General features: G+C 32.4%; 1 long non-coding RNA gene across 1 annotated transcript in view; it reads left to right on the top strand.

The window, feature by feature from the left end:
• The window catches only part of LOC142326479 (uncharacterized), a 390,885-nt gene that overhangs the window by 333,553 nt on the left and 31,807 nt on the right, over positions 1-25,525 (top strand). The gene's annotated exons all lie outside the window — the stretch shown is intronic.

Here is a 25,525-nt window from a genome sequence, read left to right on the forward strand (position 1 = left end):
ATTGAACTTGGGATTAAGACATTAATTTAAGTCTGATTTGTGACCGGAAAAACCAAAAAAACAATTTGACTTACAACTTGTTTTTCCAATACAATCTTTCTTAAATCTCTTAATCTTTGTTACTATAATATTATAAGAAGAATTACCAGCGGCAGAATGTATTGTTTAGTTTAAATATTAGTAGCCATTACAATTTTTTTTTCACAAATCAATGATGAACGTGATGTTGAGGCTGATGCTTCAATGATCAATAAATTTAGTATATTGTGATGTACACCGTAGATGTGAAATCAAATACAAAACGTTAAATTACAATTTGAAAAAGTATTACTTGCAGGAACTGGTAGGTCCTGTAATAATAAAAAAGAATTAATTAAATCTAATTTTTTTTTCAGGCCATCTTTGGACCATGTTTACATAATTTGGCTTTTTTCTTTTCCCAAAACTTCTTCATTATCTCTGCTTGTTTTTTTCTTCTTTCTTCACTCCAAATTTTCTTTGATTAGGTTTTGCAATTTATAGAGAAATTGTATAGAAATGATCAAACAGATCGGGATTAGAACCCAGGAAGCTCTGGATTAAAGCGAGAAAACGTTACCACTTAATCATAGAGATTTGTGTTATTCTATTATTGATATCAATAAAAACTAAACATATTTTAAGATTTAAAAAAATTACGTATTTACTAATAGTATAACAAGATTTGTACAGTAATTTAAAATAAAATATCATTTAAACGGAAACCTGTATGATAAAAAATCCATATCAAGAAAGGCCAATTAAGATACTATAAAACAGTAATCCTTTTTTTAACTCAACTCTTTGTTGATAAAGAATCCTTAGAAAAAATATGCGGTCTGAAGTTTAAGGATGGAATGTATCAAATAAGTAAAGTATTAGATATTTTCTAATTAACCATCGAGAGAATTTCAGCCGTTTATCAAAATCAGGTGGTAATAACTCTTGTACACGTGTTGTATGGAATGGTTATAATCGTTGCTACCATAACTTTCACCACACACTTGATTTCGAATCACGAAAGCGATGTGAAAACCTTCTGGTGCTTCGAGGTGGGAGATACTTGTACCGCATTCAATTTCTTCTTCAGCGTTGGCATTTTTCTCAAAATGTTCACGACCAACATCGAGTCATTCTGGTTTAAGCATACCTGTTTCTCAGACTCGCCTCTCAACCTTTGAGGCTTTGCAGAAGTACTCTTCGATCTGGATAATTTCCCCGCTATTCACGCACGGCAGTCATTCCAGTCTGTGTGTTTTATTTCTAATTAAAGTTGAACTTGTTAAATTTGTGTTTATTTTAATAGACATTATGTACATCAATTTTCTCAAAATTAAATTCTCTACGAAATTAACTAGAAATTTATATTAGTTTATTGGTAAATTAACAAAGTTATTTTATTTGAAACCTAAAAAGGTGTATTTTCTGACAAAACATTTTCGTGTTTTACCCCGATTTTCTTAAAACTTAAGTAAGATAGAGGTTTGGGACAACTTTGACCACTTCTATTCAATTTCTTAAATCAAATACCATAAGGAAACACCAAAGTTATCCCTCTATTTGTATCTCAATAATTTTTGTATGATTTAATTTCACAGAGGAAGCACAAAGCAGGGCTAAATGTTTCGCGAGCCAAAAATCGCTAACGAACTGTTTTCTGACCTATGTTTATATGAATGTTTTCTTATTTTTGGCTATAGAATCATCTCCTTAGAGATTGTTGTGCAATTTGGAATCATCTATATATATAATTTTTTCTTTGATCTTGCGCGAATAATTTTCAAGTACACAAATAATTTTTATGTTTTTATAAAATTATAATATATTTTATATGTTTTTGTAATTTTCCACGAGTAATAAATCGTATATTACATTCATATGGGGATAAATCACATTAAAACATTTGTACCATGTTAACAATCCAACAAGAAACACTGAATTATATTTGTAATTTGAAAATCTAGATGAATAAATTAAACAAAGGTTTAAAACATACAATATTTTCAAGAATCTTGTTTTATTGTTTTCTGAAAGATTACGAAATTGTTAGTTTTTCTATTAATCTTTGGTACCATAATTGTAATTAAATATTTCTGATAATGTTCAACGTTATTAGAATATCGTTCAACGTTATGTATGCATCATGCATAGATAACATTACACTTTATTTTTAAATCTTTGAAGTGAAGGTAAATGGTAAATTATATTTTTTCAAGTTGAATTTATTACCTCAAAATTATTTTCGAAATTATCTTTTACAAGAATTAAAAAAAATTTTTTTTTAACAAAGCAAACGCGGATTTTCTTGGTTAGAAGTTAAATCCGATTAAAATATCTACTGGTACGAGTAAAATTTAAATAACTGTTGTAATATAAACTTCATTTGGATATTTATATAAAATAACGAATTAAAAAATGAACAGGTCTAAATTAGATTATTTCTTCTAACCTGTAATCTGGATTAAATCCGTTACGAAAATTTGATTAAACGCTGATTTATCTCACTGTAATAATCTTCAAAAAGTTTTGGTTTAGTGTTAACAGAACATTATACATTTCATAACAGAAACTATGCATTTCGTGGTTAAAAATATAATGTTTTTTTTATGTAAATAATTTGTTTCATTTTTTATTTTAATTTGTTTTTTGTTTAATTACTCTATGTTACCTTTAATAAATTGCAAAGCTATTTCAGATGTAAAATCTTCTAATGAAGTAACTTGTATAGGATATATATAAATTTTTTTAATTATTATTAAAATATAAAGTATTTTGTTAGTAAAGTAAATAAAGTATTATTATTGTACAAATGAAATGATGCTGAACTGAGCACAACAAGTTAAAATGCAGTAAAGGGAGTTGAAATTTAATTAAATGAACTTGTCTTTTTTACATTTCCATGAAGCTTTGTTTTACAACTTTACAATGTTGCCTATGAAACGGTGTATAAATTCACTGTTGAACATTATTAAAAAAAGAATAAAAAATACACAGTTGTTTAAGAGTGGTCGGGGATTTTTAAAGCGCGAGAGATGAAGTATACCGATTGAATAGAACAGTGAAAAAATCTGCAATAGATACAGTTTTGTGTAGAGAAATACAACTACATGCTGCTGAATATTACAACCGTGTAGAGTGAACTCGGGAAAAAGTGTACAGTGACTAACCATTCTATGCGTTGTTGGGATAGAGTCTGTTCCAACACAGTTTCTGATAAAACTGACGCAATGTATGATTGGCAGGGCAATGGTAACCGCCATTATGTGTTACTATAGCAACAGAATCAACCACCTCTTCTATCTACACCCCCACTTATAACGGAGACCAACAACCACCCGATGCCCCCCAAAAACCACTCCTCCGCCTCTACCTCACCCAAGTAATTAAATACAAAACACATAACGTTATAATGACTTTCACTTTACTTCATATTTAACAAACAGAGGTCAAATTAATTATTTAGTGAATCTGTATTGAAGTATAATGGGTATGCGAGCATGCATATCATTTGCATACAAAAACATATTCGTTCACTACCCATAATAATCAGTAACATGTTCAAATAAGTAATATTATTATTATTCAGAACGGTTAGCCGATGACTTGCTGCTACAGCTAGCCAGGGACTTGGGGCTGATTAGCAAGCAGTACCGGGACCGTGACGACTCCCAATGGTTCCGGGACTCGCTCGAGACTGCCGCGATATGGATTCCGTTTTGCAGCAGAGCCCAAGTTCAGAAGCACAGCGCAGGCGAGGAGTTCGTTTGGGTCTGCAGCAGTGGATTTTTAGCTGTTACCTCACCCCAAATGACGTGTTAGCGGACTTTTGTCGGAAGGTTGACACGCTGGAAGATGTTATCCTTGCTGCCGCCGGTGGGTTGGTGGTAGCTGGGGACTTCAACTCCAGGGTGGTGGAGTGGGGTATGGTGCATACCAACTCCAGAGGGGGAAATTCATTCTGGACATGGCGGCTCGTACTGGACTCGTGATCCTCAATACAGGGAACACAACGACGTTCCGCCGCCCATGATATTTGGAGACCATTCCCAATATTTCCCACGCCTCCGAAGAGCTGGTCACGCTCGTTCAGGACTGGAGAGTTCTCGAGGATTATATCAGTAGCGACAACCGATATATCTCGTTTACAGTCCTAGAATGTGCAGCCGTGGACCCCACAGCTGGTGAAAAGATACAACGTCAATAAAATCGACGAGAAGAAATTCAAAAGAAAAATCTCCTTAGCGGTGGTAGCCTCTGAAGACATTACCAATGGTTGGGGAGGGGGGATGCTGGCGCTGAAGCCGTAGTTACCATGCGTGATTGCTTCTGCATGCGACGCCTCCATGCTCCACTGGGGGACCGAGGCACTGGAAGCGACCCGTGTACTGGAGGACATCAGACATTGCGGGCTTGCGCCGAAAGTGTCTTTGACTATGACGAGTTCAGCAAAGTGCAAGGAATCGCAAGAACACGAACGCCGTCTATGTCGGCTTGCTGAGGCTGGAGATCCCTGAAGAATCGGTTTTGAGTTGGGTACGCTGACGACGTTGCGCTACTTACGACGAGCGCGCCCAACTGAGGCTCAGCCGAGCAATGCACAGAGTCAGTGCCTAACTGTACGACCATGGGTTGTTTTTAGCCCTCAGAAAAACGGAGATCGTAGTTCTAACGAAGAAGCGTATCGACAACCTCCTCTCCCTGTGAGTCCAGGTCGAGGTTGTCGAGACCAAGCCGGCCGCAAAGTCCCTCGGTATGATGATTGACCGGAAACTCAGCTTTTCTGAACAGCTTCAGAGAGCCTCGACAAAGCTTCAAGAGCCGTAACTTCTCTTAGCCGGCTCATGGCGAATGTCGGCGGACCGAAGGCCAGCAGACGGCAACTGCTGATGTCCACGATGTATTCCGTCCTGTTTGTTATACGGGGCAGAAATGTGGGCCAGGCATTAAGAGTCGAAAGAAACCGGAAGCGACTCGCGCACTTCCTTTACTTCGTACAAGGAAGAAATTAATCAAGACATATATCTACTTCTTTTTATTTGTCGCATTGCTAATATCAGTCCTAGTGTAGAGTTTTCCTTTTCAGTTTATTATTTTCTTAAAAATTATTAATAAATTATGCTTGAAGCTTGTGTGGAATAGATATTGGTTATTTTTTAAATCTATTAATGCTCAGTACACAACTAATTATGAAACAGAAATAGGATTTCTAAATTCTGTAACAGTTAAATATCATCTGTACTATAAACGTAGATGACAATTTTGCTTTATTAAATTAATTATTAAAAAATTTCGAAATTATCTTTACATTAAGTTGAAAAATTGAATCAAATTCAACGAAAGGAATTTGTCATAAAAATTACGATCGCAAAACCCAATAAAAATAATAGATATGGGATCAAACTTTTTTCGTATTTTTCAGATTATGTTATTACTTCTAGAAACGTTTTATTACCTGGTGCTGACAGCTTTTCTTTTTAAAAAAATATGCCTTTGTACCTCTACTTGTAATTTGTCATCATGTAGAAGTGTGAGTGTGAAAATATACTCGTAATTAAAAAAACTCAAACAAAATATTATTAAAGAAATTAATTTTTGTGACGTCCTTTAATGACATTATTAATAGAATAAACAGATAGTTTGCAACAACTCGATCAAATTGAAAATGTACCCGTATTTAACTTCGGTTTTCTGGAACTTAACAGATCTAACGTTCTGTTCACCAGGCCTAGATTTCACTGGTTATCATGTGGGTGATACCACATGATATAGCTAGCGACCATTATGCCACGATGTTATCATTGAACGATGTCAGTTTTAAGACGAATGAACAACCCTCGTTGATTAGATTTTCTGCGTAGCAAATAGAAGTAATTACCAATAGAGTGGCTGCAAGACTAGAGGCGGCTGAACATCTTACGCCAGATACTTTGACCAATATTGTTATGCAAGAGATGGATAGAGAATCGCGCAATGGCCTCAGGAAACACACGGTCTCTTGGTGGACAGGTGAAATAGCACTCCTTAGACAGACGCTACAAACCAGGAGACGTGTAATGCAAAGGCTCAGACCCGCGGGTGACTCGAGATATCAGGAGGCAGTTAGCAAATATAAAGAGGCTAGAAGAGCTCTCAATAAAGCTATAAAGAAAGAGAAGAGAATACACTGGTTGAGGTTGTGTGCTGAACTAGACAGTGACCCATGGGGCATGGCTTTTAAAATAGTTACAAAGAGGTTTGGCAGAAGGCTTCCGATACTCTCCAAGGATTGGGCTGAAACACAAGTATCTAGTCTTTTCCCGCATATAACTGTTGAGGAGCGCAACCCCACTGAATGCGATAGCAGAAGATTTGCCTTATGCGAGTTGCAATGTGCTGGCAGCATGCTTGCGACTAAGAAAAGCCCCGGACCGGACCAGGTACCAGCTGCATTAATTAAGAATCTCATCAAGAAAGCACCTTGGGAGATACTCGAGGTGGCCAGCTGCGGCCTGATTCACAAGACTTTCCCGGAGTGTTGGAAGGAGGCAAAAGTTGTGTTTTTGCCTAAAGGCACAAATGATACAGGACAATTGACATATAGACCGTTGAGCCTCCTCAACACGATGGGAAAAGTGGTTGAAAAAATGTTGGCTGGCCGCATAGTGCGGGAGGTGGAAGATGGTGCGAAAATAAGTGCTAATCAGTTTGGTTTTTGGAAAGGCAGGTCAACAGTTCAGGCAATTAGTAAGGTGATTAGTTGGGCTAACGAAACTAGAAGAGGTACTTGGCGGACAAGAAGCATTCCTTTGCTTGTCTCTTTAGACGTGAAGAATGCTTTCGGGTCGATTCCATGGAAACATATTAATGCGGCCATGGTTGAAAAGGGAATTAGCCCGTACTTGAGAAGGCAAGTAGAGGAATACCTCAAAATTTGCAGCTGTATAGTCAAGGCGCAAGAGCAAGAGATATCCTTTAGTATGAGCGCCGGAGTACCGCAGGGCTCAGTCCTTGACCACTTTTATGGGTCATTGCCTTTGATGGTGTGCTTCGGCTAACATTTCCTGAGGGTGTACAAATTATAGAATACGCAGATGATCTGGCAATCCTTGTGCAGGCCAGAACGATCGATGAAGTTAAAAACAAGGCAAACGCTGCATTAGAGACAGTCGGTAGATGGCTCATAGATAGGGGATTGCAGCTTTCGATTGAAAAATGTAAATACATTAAATTCACTGGAAAACGTGTATTGCAGCCAGTAGATATACGAAATGGAGACTACAATATTGAGGAAGTAAAAGTATTAAAATATCTTGGAGTCATCTTACAGAAAAACTGCAGATTTACTGAGCAGGTACTAAGTGTCTGTCAGAGTGCGGAGAAACTGACTAAATGCCTAAATATAATTTTGTCAAAGCAGAGCGCTCCTCGGGCATCAAAAAGAAGAGTTTTAGCGACAACCGTAGTGTCAACAATGATGTATGCCGTGCCGACATGGAGTTGTGCTCTCAATATTAGCAGAAATAGAGACAGGTTGAAGAGAGCACACAGGGGGATACTACTGGGAGTAGTATCTGCCTGTAGAACTGTTTCTTACGAGGCCCTCTGTGTGCTCTCGGGAATGTTACCGATTGACCTTATCACCAGATATAGAACTGACAGGTTTTTAGGGAGAGCAGAAAATGAAGTCAGGGAAAACATAAATAGAATCTGGCAGGAGAGATGGGCGGAGGCTGAAGTGGCTGGATGGACAAGAACCTTAATTCCAGAATTAACAGGATGGATTAACAGGCGGCATGAAGAAACTGACTATTGAATCACCCAGTTCCTGACGGGACATGGGTGTTTCAATGGTTATCTCCATAAGGTGGGAAGAAGGAATGAACCCACGTGCATGTACTGCGAACAGGACGATGATTCTGAGCATACGTTTTTAGTATGTAATAAATGGATAAGACTAAGACACGACGCGGGTATTCATGGAAAAACGCCGAAGGAGACCATGGATTTCATGCTCAGCAGTAAGGAGAACTGGAGGAAGGTCGCTGATTATATAAAGACAGTACTAAAACAGAAGAATGAAGATGCAAGAAGTATGGGTTTCTAGAATGTTAGGTTGGGTGGACAACCTCAGCGGTGAGAGCCAGCATGCTCTCACCGCTGAGGCTGTCCTCATGATCATTGAAACCAGCCCTGTGCTGGTTTCAATGATCCGCTGAGGACTCCTTGGGGTGTACTGTAGGGACAATAGAGTATTATAAAAGATCCGGGGGTCACATCACGACTTGTAGGTATGATGTGGTTCCATAGAGGACATAATAGAGAATAAAAAATCTCAAAAGAGCCACCGGTAGGCCTGACCTGCCATGCCGGTATATAGTCGGTAGGCGGGGAGGGCCTATTAGAGTAACGGACACTCCTCTGGATGGCGTAAAAAAAAAAAAAAAAAAAAAAAAGAATTCACTGGTTAAGAGTTCTAAGGTACAAATCCTATTAAAGGCAACTGCCTTTACTAGGATTTCCCTAGTATAAATCCATATAAAAGTAACTACTTTTATACTGATTTGAATGCTTGATCGTGAATACCGATGTTCTTTGGTGATTAGGTTTTAATTTAACCATATATTTCAGAAATGATCGACCTGATGTTGTAAATGAAGACTACACTTCATTTACATTCATACATATTATCCTCATTCATCCTCTGAAGTAGCACCTACGGTGGTTCCGGAGGCTAACAGAAAAAAAAAAGAAAAAAGAAAGATTGTACTGGTAAACTCGTCATCTCAAATCAACTGATTTTGAAATCGAGAATTCTATGGTTCAAATTTTAATAAAGGCTACTTTTATACAAATTTGAATGCTAGATTGTGGATACAGGTGATCTTTGGTGGTTGGGTTTCAATTAACCACACATCTCAGGAATGGTCGACCTGAGACTGTACAAGACTACACTTCATTTACATTCATACGTATCATCCTCTGAAGTAATACCTTTCAGTGGTGTGGGAGGCTAAGCAGAAAAAAATGATTGCCCTGGTAACCTGGGAGGATTGGAAGGAGTCACGACTCATCTTATTGAAAAATGAGGGACGTCCATTCAGCGATCCAGCTGATTACGGCTGCTTTGTCCTGTAAACAACTTCTGCAAGCTGTTCGAAAAGATTAATGTAGACCATTTACGGACCATTTATTATGTTCCATTTACGGAGCATTGAAAAGAACAGCGGTCTGAGTTAGTACCAGTATGGTTTTTCGGAAGACAAATAGATCTACTGTTGACGTGGTTAGCCATTTAACGAATATTGTTGATAGGGCGGTGGCGTTCACCAGAAGAAGTCTGATACCCATACCTACCAATGCTCGATATAAGCATAATAATGCTTGTTAGTAATGCATTCAATAGCGTTGCTTGGGCATCAGTATTCGAAGCATTAAAAAATTAGAGACGGTATCCTTAACTTAGAAAAGTGGTGCAATTATACTTACCATAGAAGGTCAATTGTTGTACTTAGGATAGCTAGATGACATGAAGAGAAGGGTTTCTTAGGGCTCCATCACTGGACCCTGTTATGGGGTCTGGTATATGATGGCTTAAGTTTCCTAATGGAGTAACTCTTCTTGTTTCGCTGATGATCTTGTATTGATCATCTTGGGAAGATATAAAGGGAAGGTAATGTTTCAATCTATTAGATCTACTGTTGAGGCTTCATACCGATCATTATCGGAGAAAGGACAAGGCTGAGATTTATGATATTCTCCTTAACCGCTGGGAGAACAGATGGAAGACGTAAGGGAAAGGAGGATGACGTTTCAAGTTGATTAAAAGAGTGATACCATGGGTAGGCCGGAGTTTAGGCGAGATCAATTGTGAACTCATCAAATTTTTTACTGGGAATGTTTGCTTTTGGTTTTATCTTTTTGTCAAGGGTTGATCGGAAGCTAATCTATGTCCACACTGAGGTGAATCTGATAACCAAGAACTTGTTGTGGTTCTGCACAGTAATAGCTGAAGGAAGTCAGAAAGCGATGGTGTGTGGCACCATCAACTGGTCTGTTAAACGTGGGAAATATGATTGACGTGATGTTGTCGAGCAGTGAATGCTAGAATGCTGTCAATAATATGGTAGGCCACATCATTTGGATGAAGGGGACAAAGAATATGACAGTTGGACAGCCTCCACATGGAGACAGTCTGCGTTTAAGCGTGGGTGGACGTTCTTCGTTGACTCGCGTAGGACTCCGCAAAAGTCGTGTACAATGCCAAACCTTTAACGCAGGCAAGAGAGTTTATGATGTTTTGATATATTCACCTGGGCAATGTAATGCTTAGAGGTTTGGTTCCTGTTTGATGGTGGTAAGAAAAAGGGATTCTAGTTGGTGATAGCCTGACATCATATGTCGGTCGATGACACCGTCATCACCACCTGTGCGAGGGCGAGTGTTCTGGCAGAGATTTCCCTTTTCTACTCTAAAAAAGGTGCATTGGCAAAGTATTATAGTATACTAAATCTATATTTATGAGTTAAAATTCGGGATGAATTTGATGTTTTGAGGGAAAGAATTCTTTCCCTTAAGAAACATACGCGGTTTTTTTAATTGTATCTGACCATTACAAAAAATTTAATATGAATCCAACAAATGTTTAAGCAAACACTCTGATTATTAACAAGTTAAGAATCTAAATTTTAGTGTTTTCATCTCACTGGAAGATGTTTGTAATAAATTCTTTTGACTTAAAAATGAAAAATAAACTACCTTGTAAATTTCTCAATACTGTTTTTATTATAAAGCAACAAATCTACATTGATACAGTTTGATACCGAAAGGTTAAAATAAAATAAAGTGTTCTAATATATATTTTTTAAATTTATTAAAGAACTAAATTTGTGTAAATTTTAATGAGAGGTTTTAAAAGAAAATAATTGTATAGATTAATTAATTTTAATTTTATTAATAATAACTGTGATATGAATATTAATTTATTAAAATTAATAAATGAATGAATTTTGAATGTAGTGTAAATTAAATTGATAAATTATTATTTATTTATTAATATTTCTATATTTGTTAGAATTTTACGCTAGATTTTTCAATCAAAAGGTAGGGAACATAATTTCCTCGTAGCTATAGTTGTAATTTTAGCAAGAAGCTACCTCTTTCATTCAAACGGGCGGAATATCGCCAAATCGTCACAAACTGGGAATGTCAGTCACTCGGAAACTGCCTTCTACTTGCTGCACTCAATGAACGAGAAAGTGATTGAATGAAAGAGTATTTATTTCAGTTTGTTTACGGGGACTGGCAACTACATTTCAAGTATATCCAGTCTTTATCTCCCTCCAGCGTTTAATTTTAACATACTATAAGGAGTAACTAATAAAATTTATACAGAATTTAACAATGAATTGACAACTGTTTAGTATTAAAGTTCCGCATAGAACAGAAACCTTTCTTGAGCTAATCTGCAAGAAGGTAATCAGTCAAAAATGAGAGTAAGATTTTTTCAATTTCTCAGTGTTCCATAACCCAAGGACCCCACAAAAACAAAAAAAAAGTGTGGGATATGTTCGATCTTAAGTACGTTTATTAAGTACGATCTTAAGTACGTTTAAGTACGCTTATTGACATGTTTGAAGCTTAATAACTTTTGAAACCTTTATGAAAGCCATTTATGAAAGCTTTATGAAAGCAGTTTTGAAGTATTAATTGTAAATAATGTTTATAACAATTATTACAACTGTAATACTAGAAATTATAGAATTTTTGAGACCCTTTCAGTCGTATTAATATTTTTAAAAAAACTGGCCATTAATAGGAACAGTTTTTTCTAAATAAATTTCCTGATGAAGTGTGTGAAATTCCCATAAAGAAATTTTAATGAAAAATATGAAACTGGGCCGTTAAAAATACTTTTTATTTTATGTAAAGTATCTTGAGAAAGTCCATTAAAGCTTAACTTTTACTTTCCTGACATCATAGCTTTAAAAACTAGAGCAACGCTGAAAGAAGAAAATTCTGGTAATCAGTCAAAAAAGAGATTCATTTCTCAATTTTTCATTCCCAAGAATCCCAAAAAAAAGTGAGGAGTAATATTCGATCTTAAGTACGTATGTTTTTTTGGCGTGTTTGAAGCTTAATAACTTTTGACTGGCAAAACCGATTTAGATAAAATTTTGTACGGACTTGTGAACATAAGAAAATTTGTTGGTCAAATTTTGAGGTTAATATTTTCAGGGGATGAATGATTTTTTGGGGATCAACGTTTTCAAAGGTTTTCCAACATAATCCCACTAATCTCATGTTTAATCTAGAATTAGAATTAAAGTTAATGTATGAATTAGAATAAGAATGTACTCATGAACTGAGCTCATTAAAGTCAGTATATGAGTACATTCTTATCTTAACATTATTTTTAAATTCTGCTCCCAAATTTTTCCGCTTCCCCAAAAATCGTAAAAAGCTATTTTTTATATATTGCATACTTTTAACCTAATTTTTTTGATTATCAATTAAAATATCAGTTTGAAAATTATTAAATTTTTTCATGTTTCATTATTTTTTCACCGTATAAAAATAAATAACCAATCCCAGAAAAGTATTACAACTTTGTTGTCAACTTTTATAAGTGACCCGTTGGAATAAATAATTGAATAGTACTGTCATAATTTAATTCATAAAAAGTAATCTATTTTTAGTTAATGTTGGCCTACTTTATTGAAAATTTACTAATTAAAATAAATAAGCAGGAAATAAAGTCCATCCAAAAGTTAAGTAACGGTTTAACTTTTAACATTAAATTATCAATATTCATCTGTTGATATCAGTAATATAGCACACATTCCCTATTTCTCTGTACTATATTTAGTAGACAGGATACACGAAAACTCCATATAAAATACAAATATCTATCAATCCTTTTACTCTACTTAATGAAAATTAACATAACTTGGCAAATCGATCTGACACTTTCAGTCTCATGAACAATAGGTTGGTTATTTACACCATTTACATATTTGTAAATGTTTATTCCATTTTTTCTTCATATTTAAATGTAGTTTTAATGATAGTTGTTTTTTTAAATATATGAATTATTTAAATCCAAAATTATTAATATTCAATAAATAAAACTATTTTTTTTCTTTTAACAGTGACAGATTACAGTTTTATTCTACTTAAAAAGTTTAACAAATTAAACATTTGTACATTTTACTTTTTTGATATAAAATCCTACTGGTTTAAGAAGTAAGAAAAGTAGAGACAAGTATCGCTGAAGATTTTTTCCAACTAGGAAAATCAATTCTAGAAACAAACCAAATGGGTGTTAATAAAAAAAATTTCTGAACTTATTTATACTAAAATTAAGTTTTTGTTTTAATATATTTTAACGAATTTTTGTAATTAAATTTATGGTGGTTTACTAGGGTTAATAAATAAAGAACTTTTGAATTTTTTTTTATACTTTATGTTTGTTTAGTTAACGAAAAATATTTTATTTCATGCAAAAAAACTAGCGACGTATTTGTTATGATTGCAATTATTAGTTTCTATCATTAATCGATAAACAAACTACTTAACTTAAATAAATTCAGCGGAAACCTTAAAAAAATATTAACGAGTTTTTTTAATAAAGAATCTCAATTCATGATAAACTTGTTACCAATCCTGTTTTTTTTATTTAATTTTTTGTAATGGTATTCTTTTTACACTTTTTATTGAATTTGTTTTTAAAACTCTTTTATTCTTTTTTTTTCTGAAAAGGTATTTAGAATTAACCCAAGTAATAACAGTAGAAGGGAGAAGAATACTTGTTATAATAAAAGTAATAACAATAATTAAAGTAGATCTTCTACTGTGCAATATGTATGACGGTCACAGGTAGTTTTAAAGACCCACATATTATAAAAAAATCCTCACCCCACAGGAGATTTACAGGTAAAAAAAATTCCCCTACACAAATGCCGTTTAAAGATACCAACATCCATTATGATAATTAATCTTTTTGACTCTTTTTCACCACCTTTTTTTATTATTAAACCACTTAAACTCAATTTCCGCTTTTATTAACGATTACAACTGAAATATAAACTGTTTATATTGATTTTTTTATGTGCGAAAATAAAAAAAATAATAGTTTTTATTAAAATATAAACCCTATTAAATCCTTTTAAAAAGTTAAATTTATATTTTCTTATTTTATAAATGTTTTGAAAAATTAATCAGTAAATAAACCAAATCTATTTCCTGCTTTGGTCAATTCAAACTGAAATAATCACTAAGTATGTAAACATAAAATTAAGATACAATTACTAAAATTTGGTAAAATCTGGTTTTTTTTGTGGTGTCAGGTAGGATAATTAAAATCAATAGAATTCGGAGTATCATCACATAGGTGAGAAAAAAATATTATGTGCCATTAAAACTATTCTAAGTATGAAAGATATAAGTTCTGAACATGAAGATAGGATTAATGTTGCAAAATTCTCTGAAAAATCCATATTTGTATGTAAAAACCTATCCAAGATATTTATCTCGGGATCTGGAAAATAAAATTGAAGATACGTAGGAAGTGGGTATCTGAAATTATTGTGGCGTAATTTTTTATTGCGTCACTCAAAACTATAGCAACGATATTGGTATCCAACAGGTTTCAGTAATCGAATACGATGTAATGGATTCGGCGAGACAAAATAAGTTAAAATATTATTTATAAATTTTAAATGGATTTCAGAGATTTTGCAGAGGAAGTAAGTAATAAAAGATTGAAAAAAAAAAGATTATGAAAATTGTGAGGTTGAATTCATTGAAGAAATTTCAGAAAAACTCTCATAGAAGAGTAAACCATTGAGTTAACATTGAACTAATACAATTATTGCTATGGGTATTTTACATTTAAGAACGGAAAAAATTTATTATAAAAATACTGGCAAATAACATAGACTTAAATCCCTTCAAATATTATGCAAATTTCATGAATTAATATTAAACATTAAGAATCTGATATAGTTTAGTAATTATTTCCAATTTCAGATCTGAGACGCAGTCGTCTTAATGCATCTTTGCTGAATTGTTTATGAGGGCAGTTGGAGACTATTTCCTCTACTTTTCCGAGACTAAATTATCGGTTGAAAAAATATGCCACATTAAGCGATATTTGACCTAAACCTAAGGTATTAAATTGTGAAACCTTTGGTTTTTCCTTCATTTGTGTAATCAAGCTTCTGAAAACCTTCAGGAAATATTATCAGGGGTAGCTGAAATAATGTAGTCCATAATTTTTTCCTCATAGGGATGTAGAGAATCGACTAACCTCAATAGGCATCTTTCTTTGTAATCTCGAAACACTTCATCTATGATGCCGTGAAACTCCAACACTTCATCATAGTTCATCTTATTTGGGCAATCTAAGAGCTTTTTATTGGGACCTGAAAGAAACCGTGAATAATTTCGTCTGATCCATCGATTGGAATTTCCATGAAATGAGCTAAAATTGTTTCCTTAAATTTAAATGTAATGTTGTAGGATGACGAAGAATGTTGAAAGCATTCCCATTCTTCTTTTGACTATTTAAGGTGGAGAGTGAAACCAGACGAAGTAAAGCAGATGCAGTTGGAAGCAAGAAGCCAGTTACGTATTGCGCTGTTGAGTTTTACAAACTAAGTATGAAAGGTAACTTAATCCAAAATAATTCTATACTCTACAATTCTACATACTAGAAAAATTCTGCAATTTCGTTTCGTAAGTTATTCAAATCCGTGATACCGTCATTAAACATAAAAAATCTGATGTGATTTTGTGTGTATCTATAAATCTAGATAAGAAAGAAATTCTTGCATCTTCCTCTAGATGTTGAGACTTCCTTGTCTACAGACTCAGTGAACGTTTATATCTGCTTTATCTCGGACCAAACTTTGAAAATCCAATAGTAAACTCGTCTCATAAAAATTCATAAAGGGTTACTGAAGTTAAACGTAAAATTTGGATGATACCTTTCGTTCTATCGAAAGTCTTTTGGAAAATTATTAACACAAAAATAAATAAATAATAAAATTGTCCCTTGGACAAACGTTACTGTACGTATAGATACGATAAATATTATGAAAATACAATATTTTAAACAATTCATAATAACTCTTAGAAGAATTGAACTACTATATCATTATTAGTAATTTACCTGAGCAACAAGGAGTAAATTTTACTCCCACCGGGTTGGTCTAGTGGTGAACGCGTCTTCGCAAATCAGCTGATTTTGAGATCTAGAGTTCCAACGTTCAAATCCTAGTAAAGGCAGTTATTTTTATACGGATTTGAATACTAGATCGTGAATACCGGTGTTCTTTGATGGTTGGGTTTCAATTAACCACACACACACTTCAGAAATGATCGACCTCAGACGACTCTGTAAGACTACATTTCACTTTTCACTTATTACACTTATACGTATCATCCTCTGAAGTAATACCTGACTGCGATTCCCGGAAACTAAACAGAAAAGAAAAATAAAGAAAAGAGTATACTTTGCAGGAATAATAGTTTTTCTATGTTTCTTTGAAGTTTTTTAGGTGTTTCTTAAAAATAAATTAAATGGAAAAATATTCAGTCAATTGATGTACCGCTGAAAAAAATTTCGGTTGTCTTTCATTTAAATAAGTTAAAAATAAAAATGTTCAAATAATAAAATAATTAATTTACCTTTCCGTAATTTATATCTTGTGTATAATACTTCTGGCTTTTTAATTTTTAGTTAACATTTCTGTTCTAAAGTTGTGGCACTATGTAATATCAGCCTGTAGATATCGGCTTAAGGGTTGAAAATGTACAACAAAACTTCATCCTTCTTTTCCTTCTATGCTTTCTGTATAGATTTAATGAAAATGAACAGTCTTAAGACATTGACAACTATCTTCGGTTAAAAATCGAAGATTTTTTTTTTTTTTACGTCACTACTTTTCATTCCTTTTTCACTATTATATTCGATGTTGTTTATAATACTGAGTGATTTTTAATAAACGAACTGCTTCTACATCCTTCACATTTTTTTTTATTCTATAACATTTCATTCTTCCCCACCACCCAATAAGAAAAACAATCAAAGCATGACTTCTGGTTATATTTCCTATTTTCTCTTGATTACCCTTTTAATTTTCACCTAGAAGAAAAAAAGAAGAAAATTAGCGCTAGAAACAACAAAACAACGTAATTAAAAATTGTTTATCTAGTATTTCAATTTCTTTCATAACAAGTTTTTAATCTATATTCTTGATAATAACAGCAACCCCTATAAAACTCTACAAGACACTATAAAACTACATTTTCAAAGAATTTTGACATTTTTCAAAGTTGAATTCTTCGAAATTAATTTATATATTTTGATAAAACTTCAATATCCATTCTATCATAGTATTAATTTTAATGTTTTAAAATAATTACTGAAAAAAATTCTATCTTTTACAGTTTTAAATATTTTACATTATCATTTATCGTTTTAGAAAATATATTAATAAAAGGAATTTCATTTCATTGCAACGTTGATTTTATCAGCGGTCTTATAGAATTGCTACCCAAGTGGATCCATAACTTCCATATATCTCTTGCGAAGGTATTTTTTGTAAAGTACTCGAACAAGGTTCTTGAATTTTCTTTTAAAATCATCTGAAAATACTTCTATTATTATTCTTTTTACTTCCTTGTACGAAGTAAAGGAAGTATTGTGATCGCGAAAAATTTCGGTTTTCAGTTATCAACGGAAGTGTCCATTTTTATCATCCCTGAATCCATTTTAACTAGTTTCGGTGTGACGTCTTTACGTACGTATGTATCACATAACTCAAAAATGATTAGCCATAGGATGTTGAAATTTTGGAAATAGGATGTGCAGCTTCCCTTTTGATTGCAATCGAAGTATGCAAAAAAGCCCCAAATCCAAAAAAAATGAATTTCGGTATTTTTCTTAATTGCAGTAATAAGCACTCATTGAGAGCTTTTCAACGATATATCATAAGTGGTATTTATTTTCACTGGTTTCAGAGTTATAGCCAAATAAAACTTTAATTAATGAAATATTTGAATCCTAAAAGAGGAAGGAACATCGTTCCTTCATTTCCTTTTTTCTCTTTTAATTTTTTTTTTTTATTTAAATATATTGATTTATTATATTAACCTCTGATTGCAAAAAATCTTTTAAAATAAATAATAATTCAATATTAAAAAAAAATTAAAAATTTTAATAAAAAATATGTGTAATTTAATAGGCGTGCAAGGAAGTAATATGGTGACCACATCAGATTTTTATATCGTTATAGATAAACAATAAAGAAATGTTGAGATGATAAATTCAACGCCTGAATCCATGTTAAAACAAAATAAATTAATTAAAAAATTACTTCGTTACGTTATCTTACCTTTAAATTCTTTAAATACTTATTATATATTTTATAGCATAAATTGATCTAATGACTATAATTCAAGACCGACAAGAATGAAGTAATTAGCATATTAGCTTCCAATTACCCTAGTACTAATGTTTTAATCCCTTTAAGGTATGACACTTTTTTTACCTACGATTTCATCCATCCATCTTTCTCGTCAAAATAAATGTATATCATGTCTGAAAATCAGCAATAATTTTTTTTAAATTAATTTTTTGATAACAACGGTATTTCTTATCTTAAATAAATATTAATCTCTGCTTTTAGTAATATAGATAAAAATAATTATCTGGTTCAATCATTAAGTGGTGAGAAAATCTACAATAATTAACTTTTTACTTAGATAAGAGTTGTTTTCATTCGATTCTATTACTTGTATTATCTGTAATTTTTTAGGTATTTTTTGCTATTTTATATATACAATCATCATTTTTATCCTTTGTAATGTTTTCCCTCTTTCCGCTTTAGGTGATCCTTTCAATCCAATCTTTTCTTTTAGGTTGGGATACTACCATTTAAATTTTTTTTTAATTCTGATTTTTTTTTTTTAAATTTGTGAAAACCTTTACTCTTCATTCTTTATAATACTGTTTTTTGAAATTTCTCCATTTGCTGTTTTCCTTTTCATTGAAAATTCAATAAGAAAGGGACTTTTTTGGGGTTCCTTTCGAATATTTAACATAACCTTTGTCTCTCTTTTTCAATATCCATGACCTGTATCTCTAATTTTATATTTTCCAAACACAGAAATCTGTTTGACGCTTTTATTCATTGAGTTTTATTCATCTACTTAGCAAATTCTTTCTATTGAAATCCTTTCTCTTGGCTGTCCCTATTTTAATTTTCATTTTTTTATTCTAAGCTTTTGTTATCCTGCTTTTCTAATACTGTTTTATTTGTTCAGTTCGACTATTCTGTGGAAATTTATTGTTCCTTTAACATTTATGTTTCATTAGTTTTCTTTGTTATTATTTCTTTTCATCTTGTAACAAATACGTTTCATCTCTATTAATATTGATTTTAAATTGATATATTTCAAAGTTTTTCATTTATTACAGTTAGAGAAATGAAAATGATATATTAAATTTATTTTATTATTAAGTTGTTTCTACTGATTATTATTATTATTATTATTATTATTATTATTATTATTATTATTTCAGTTCCTGTCAATTATTGTTATAAAAATAATTTTTATAATAATAATTTTTTTATTAATTCTTATACAATAATAACAAAAATATATTTTTCTATTTTTTTTTCGTTTAACTTTAGTTTTGTTAGTAGATCATTACTGGTTTTCAGAAGAATGAATTAATATCTTTGATAGCTTAATTTAAAATATTATAATTTGTTCATTAAAGAAAAAGATTACATTAAAATAATAATTATTGTTCTTGCTACAGTTCTTATGCACCTGTTTGAAGTATTTTCAGTTATTAAAAATCTCTTTTGGTGTATAATATCTTCTTTTTACAATTAAGTAAAAAAAAAAAATTTAACAAATAGAGTACATATGAGAAGATTATTGCTGTGGGGGTTGTTATTAAAAGTTTCCAGGGGTTGAACCCCCCTCTTCAATAATGCGTTTCCAATGCCGACGGCGATGGTTATACATTGGGTTGAGGAGAGATGATGGGTGGTTTGAGTATACAATGAGTAGGAGCGAAAGATTCTCCCCAACGAATTTCCCCATTTTTCTCTTATTTTCTTAATAATTTTTCCCTCCCTAGTTGCCTGATTGGCAGTCTACTAACAAAAAGAAGGAAGCCATTTTGAAAAAAGTCGTCATGGCAACTAGATAAGGGGTGAAGTGAGGGGGTGACGTCTTGCAAATTAAAAGTAGACGAGATAAGGATGGATCACTAAGTCGAACCTTACCTGATATTTTTTTTTTTTTAATTTGACAAATTAACACAGGCTACAAAAACCTTTCATTAAATAATCAGTTAAAGTATAGCAAGAAAATATGTTAACATATGTTTGCTTTTCTACATTCGAATACACAAATATTCTCTAACGTTTAAGATGTAAGCAAGGATATATTTTTAATGGTTTAAATGTTTTTGTTTAACCTCTGAATCTGATTTGTAATGCACTTTGGTTCTCTAAAAACAATTGAGCCTTTGAGGTCAAAATTGAGAAAAAGTTTATGGTTATTGGAAAATACATTATGAGACCACATAAGCACCACTTTTTTCTGACTTTCTGTCATTTTTCTGGCAACACAATAATCCCGTTGCTACAAAATTAATTTTGTTTCCGGTCAAAAAATTGCGACACAACATTTTCACAGGTCTCTTTTGAAACTAACTTAACACCATTCAGGAAGTTCTGCGGAGACCGAAACACATTTGTTTCGGTCTGACGGTGCGAGGTCCGGGCTATACGGTGGATAATTAAAACTTCCCAGTGAAGTTCACTCAATCTCTGTTAGGTGGTAAAAGGGGTATGCGGTCTGGCATTGTCAGTGCGGTATACGATACCCTTCTCTGTTTACCAGTTCAGGCCGTTTATTTTAAATTTCTTGGTGCAATCGCGCTAATGTCAACAGTATAGGTTTAATTTTATCTTCTGCCTGGCAGTAGCAGGTTGTGATGCACGATGCCTTTCCAATCCCACAAAACGCACAGCATAATCTTTCTGGGCATTAATAAGGGCTATGGCACAGACCGTAGAGCTTCTCCGCGAATCGACCACAATCTTTTTTGCACATTTTTGTCGTAGGTTATCCATTTTTCATCACTTACGATCAACCGCTTCAGAAACACCTCGATTTCGTTATTTTTCGCTAGAGATTCGCATAAAGAAATTTGATCGAGTAAATATTTCTGAGTAGATCATGCGGCACCCATACGCCGAGCTTCTTTTTGTATCCAGCTTTCTCAAAACGGTTTAACGTTTTTAGGTGATGGATTTTTAGGTCATGATGAAGTCATAACTGCTTACATGCCGGAAATCCTCGATTTTTTCCAGAATACGCTAACGCTATCTCGTGCGCAAAATGCTCACGAGACTACCTTTTTACTTTTTTAGACTACCTTTTATTTTAAGATGTAAACCTTAGGAAAGTAAACTTTAATTCAAAGAATCTCCGAACTGTAAATAGATCTTGGAAAATCAATTTAGTGATATAAGATAGATGAAATGAACACAACATGAAAGACCAAAGTTAAGGATGAAAGGAAATAGACAAATATAACGTAAAACGTGATCAGAAAACAAAAAGATAACGTGGATAAAATCTTAAATGCCATGGTAATAATAAGATATGAATGAACATTATTCTCAATGAATAAGGATGAAAAAATCTAGAAACCTTTTTTGAAGAGCTACTCCTTTTTATCTATCTGTTATACATCTAAAATAATTCTATGGTCAAGCTGTGAATTAATTCAACTTTTATGATTAACCTTCTGTGAATATCTGACTAAGTATTTTTTAATTCAACTAGATACTTTCACTAGCTTTACAATCCTATTAATGGGCGAGGTTATTCTTTTAAAAACTGTAATCCTGATCTCAAATGGCTCTTTAATTTCTGGAAGAATATAATTTGTGTTACAGCGTGTATTAAATTTTCAAGATATACCCATTGGTCAGTAACGCAGTACTGACCATCCCATCCTGATAATGCTCTTTGCACTTTTGGACCAGATGGACGCTCGCAAACTGAAAGAGGCTTTAGCAATCTTTTGAAAAGTTTTCTTTTTTTGTATTGTGATGTGGATTTTTAAAGGCAAATCATTCTTTCTGACCGTCCACCTTTTCATTATCCTTAACCCCTTATTCATAGTTACGAGGTTTATTGGTTCAAGTAACAGATTAACATGTTAATTCTGTAATTAATAGTAGATATATCTTTATATCTAGACGGCATCTACAGATTATCCTGTTGGGAGTCCCTTTATCCTACTTTATAACTGCACAATAAGCCTGTGGATGCTGAAGTCTCTATACGGTAAAGGTTTATCTCCTAATCACTCCTAAAATACAGGTAAAAATAGGTTTTATTGAAAAAGGTTAGGTTATGTATAAATAAAAAACCAAAAATCAACAACACATCCGATTTCTATAAGACAAGTGGAGGTAGAATGATGCACGGACCACCTCCTTATGTCTATTCTCCTTCTACAAATATACCGGGCTTGTTTCGTTCAGTGAAGTTGCCGTCGATCAGTATGCCTTGAATAAAAATCAAACATGGGCACTATATCAACATAACATTTAACCATTGAAGTTAAATTCCGAATAACGGACTAGTTAAATATTATTATTAATGTTAAAAAATTATTATTAAATAGGTAAAAAGTAAAAAATTTCTATTAAATAATAGTAATAATTATTTTTATTAATTTAATTGTCAAATATTATTAATCAACTCTGTCACCGAATGATTGTTGCTTCGTAGGTACCGAAAATTCCACTGTGTTGGTCTAGTGATTAACGCGTCTTCCCAAATCAGCTGATTTGGAAGTCGAGAGTTACAGCGTTCAAGTCCTAGTAAAGCCAGTTATTTATACACGGATTTGAATACTAGATCGTGGATACCGGTGTTCTTTGGTGGTTGGGTTTCAATTAACCACACATCTCAGGAATGGTCGAATTGAGAATGTACAAGACTGCACTTCATTTACACTCATACATATCATCCTCATTCATCCTCTGAAGAATTATCTAAACGGTAGTTACTGGAGGCTAAACAGGAAAAAGAAAGAAAGAAAAGGTATCGAAAATTAAAAGGAAAATTAAGAGAAGAATTGAATATTGCGACCAACTCTTGAATCATGAAAAAGGGCATATTTCCTTTCAGTGGTATGACTAGTGATTAAAATTTAATGCAATAATACCCTACTAGACATTTCTTCAGATATACAGTATCCCACAAAGAAACAAAGAATCTTTTAGGACATGTTCTAGTAGTGAAAATAATGAAAAAAATTAATTTTAAACATAGGTCGGTAAACGCTTTGTTTTCGAGTTACGGCTAGCGAAAGATTTCGCTTGGATTTCAGCTTTTTTAAAAAAAAGAAGCATTATTGCATTTTTGGGATCCAAATTAAGGAGTAAATCTGGTAGTTTCTTATGTAATTTGAGCTGGGAAATAGGATAAAATAGATCCCAGAACTGTAACTTAACTAGTTTTTAAAATATCTGATGTAAAATGTAAAATTCGGTGACGGAAAAAAGTTTTTTTTTTAGGTTTTCAGTATAACAGTTTTGTTAAATGACTAAAACATGTAGAATAAAACTATAGAGAATGAATTCTTACAGTCTTATTGACTGTATTTAATGTAAATACGCATACAATCAATAAAAACTAAATAAAAAGTTTTAAAAATCGATTTTTTATTGAAGCAAAACAGACAAAAAATAAGACAGAAAATCGTATTATTCTTTCTCTACCTAATAAATATTCTTTTTGATAACAAAAACGCTAATTATTGAAAATAATTAAATTTATAAAACAATATTTTAGCTGTGTATATTCAATTATTTATATAGGTACAATAAAATAAATTATATTTCTAGAATTGAACGTACGCATCTCACGTAAGGTTTTTATTGAAATGGTCAAACATTAATGCGGAATTTATATTGGAAATTAAATATAATATATATATATATATGTGTATAGATAACTCGCCGGATTAGTCTATAGGTTAAACTCGTTATTCCAAAATCAGCTTATTTTCGAATTCGAGAGTTCTAAGGTTTGAGTCCTTATAAAAGCAGTTGTTTTTATATGGTTGTTTTAAATTCTAAATTGCGGATATTGGTGGTGTTCCTTGGTGGTTCCTCTTTTTTTCTCTTTAGCTTCCGGAACCACCGTAAGGTATTACTTCAGAGGATGATATGTATTAATGTATTCTTGTACAGTCTCAGGTTGACCATTCCTGAGATGTGTGGTTAATTGAAACCCAACCATCAAAGAATACCAATATCTACGATCTAATATTCAAATCCATAGAAAAGTAACTGCCTTTATTAGGATTTGAAGTTCAGTACTCTCGACTTCGAAATCAGCTGATTTTTGATGACGAATTCACCACTAGACCAATCCGAAGGGTTTCCTTGGTTGTTAGGTTTCAACTGACCACAAGTTTCAGGAGTGGACAACCTGAGGTCTGTTCCAGACTGCATTTTACCGATACATTTACACTTTACACTGCTTTACGTCTACAGCTACGTCAGGCCTAGCAAGCCGGTGGCAGTAACAGCATTTGCCTACAGATGTTAGGTTAGATTTGAGTATCATTTCTTTATTAGCATGATCAATTTTTTTGCTTCATTAGTCAATTAAAAATAGATTATCAAAATTAGTTGTATAGAAAATTTAATTTTATACTCAAATTCAAGTAAAAAGATTACTTTTTGTTAGTTCTTGAAAAAACAAAGTGTAATTTCTCAAAAATGTTTAATACAATTTTGATAAAACTGAAACATTCCCATGCAATGTAACCTACAAAATTTTAATGGAAATTTAGTATTCTGATTCGTAGCATTTACAGAATTACAAAAAAAATATATATATATTTTAGATAAACGTGCTGCAGTATTATTAACTCTTACATTATAAAATCACTTCAATATTCATTGAGTGGCCCAAATTTTTCTAAGTTTCAATCTTTTTTAAGTTTTCAATCTTTTTTTCTTAAAGTATCAATTTTAAACAAAATTAAAGAATTATTGTAAGGGTAGACATGTGATTTTATTGAATGACATAGATTTGATTTCAGTTAAGACTAAAAAGGTTTAGGATATATAATTTTTTTTCATTTTTTAACTTTAAAAATTATTAAAAAATAATTAATTTTTTGATACCTCAATATTGGAAACGCACGAGTCGCGTCAGTACTGCCTAAGAATTTCTCAACTTTTTAAATAATCTATTAGTTTTCTCATAAATAGTATATTTTATTTTAATTCTCACGCAAAACAAAAAAAAAATTATTTTTTTCCACACCTAATTTCTCATAAAAATATTAAAAAAAGACATTTCATTTATTTTTATATAGAATTTTATTTATAAAAGTATTTAATTTTTGTATTACATTAATAAAAAATTGTACAACAGATAGATTTCAACACATATTATATTT

The sequence above is a fragment of the Lycorma delicatula genome, chromosome 6, assembly GCF_047948215.1.
Source record: "Lycorma delicatula isolate Av1 chromosome 6, ASM4794821v1, whole genome shotgun sequence".
NCBI classification, from domain to species: domain Eukaryota; kingdom Metazoa; phylum Arthropoda; class Insecta; order Hemiptera; family Fulgoridae; genus Lycorma; species Lycorma delicatula.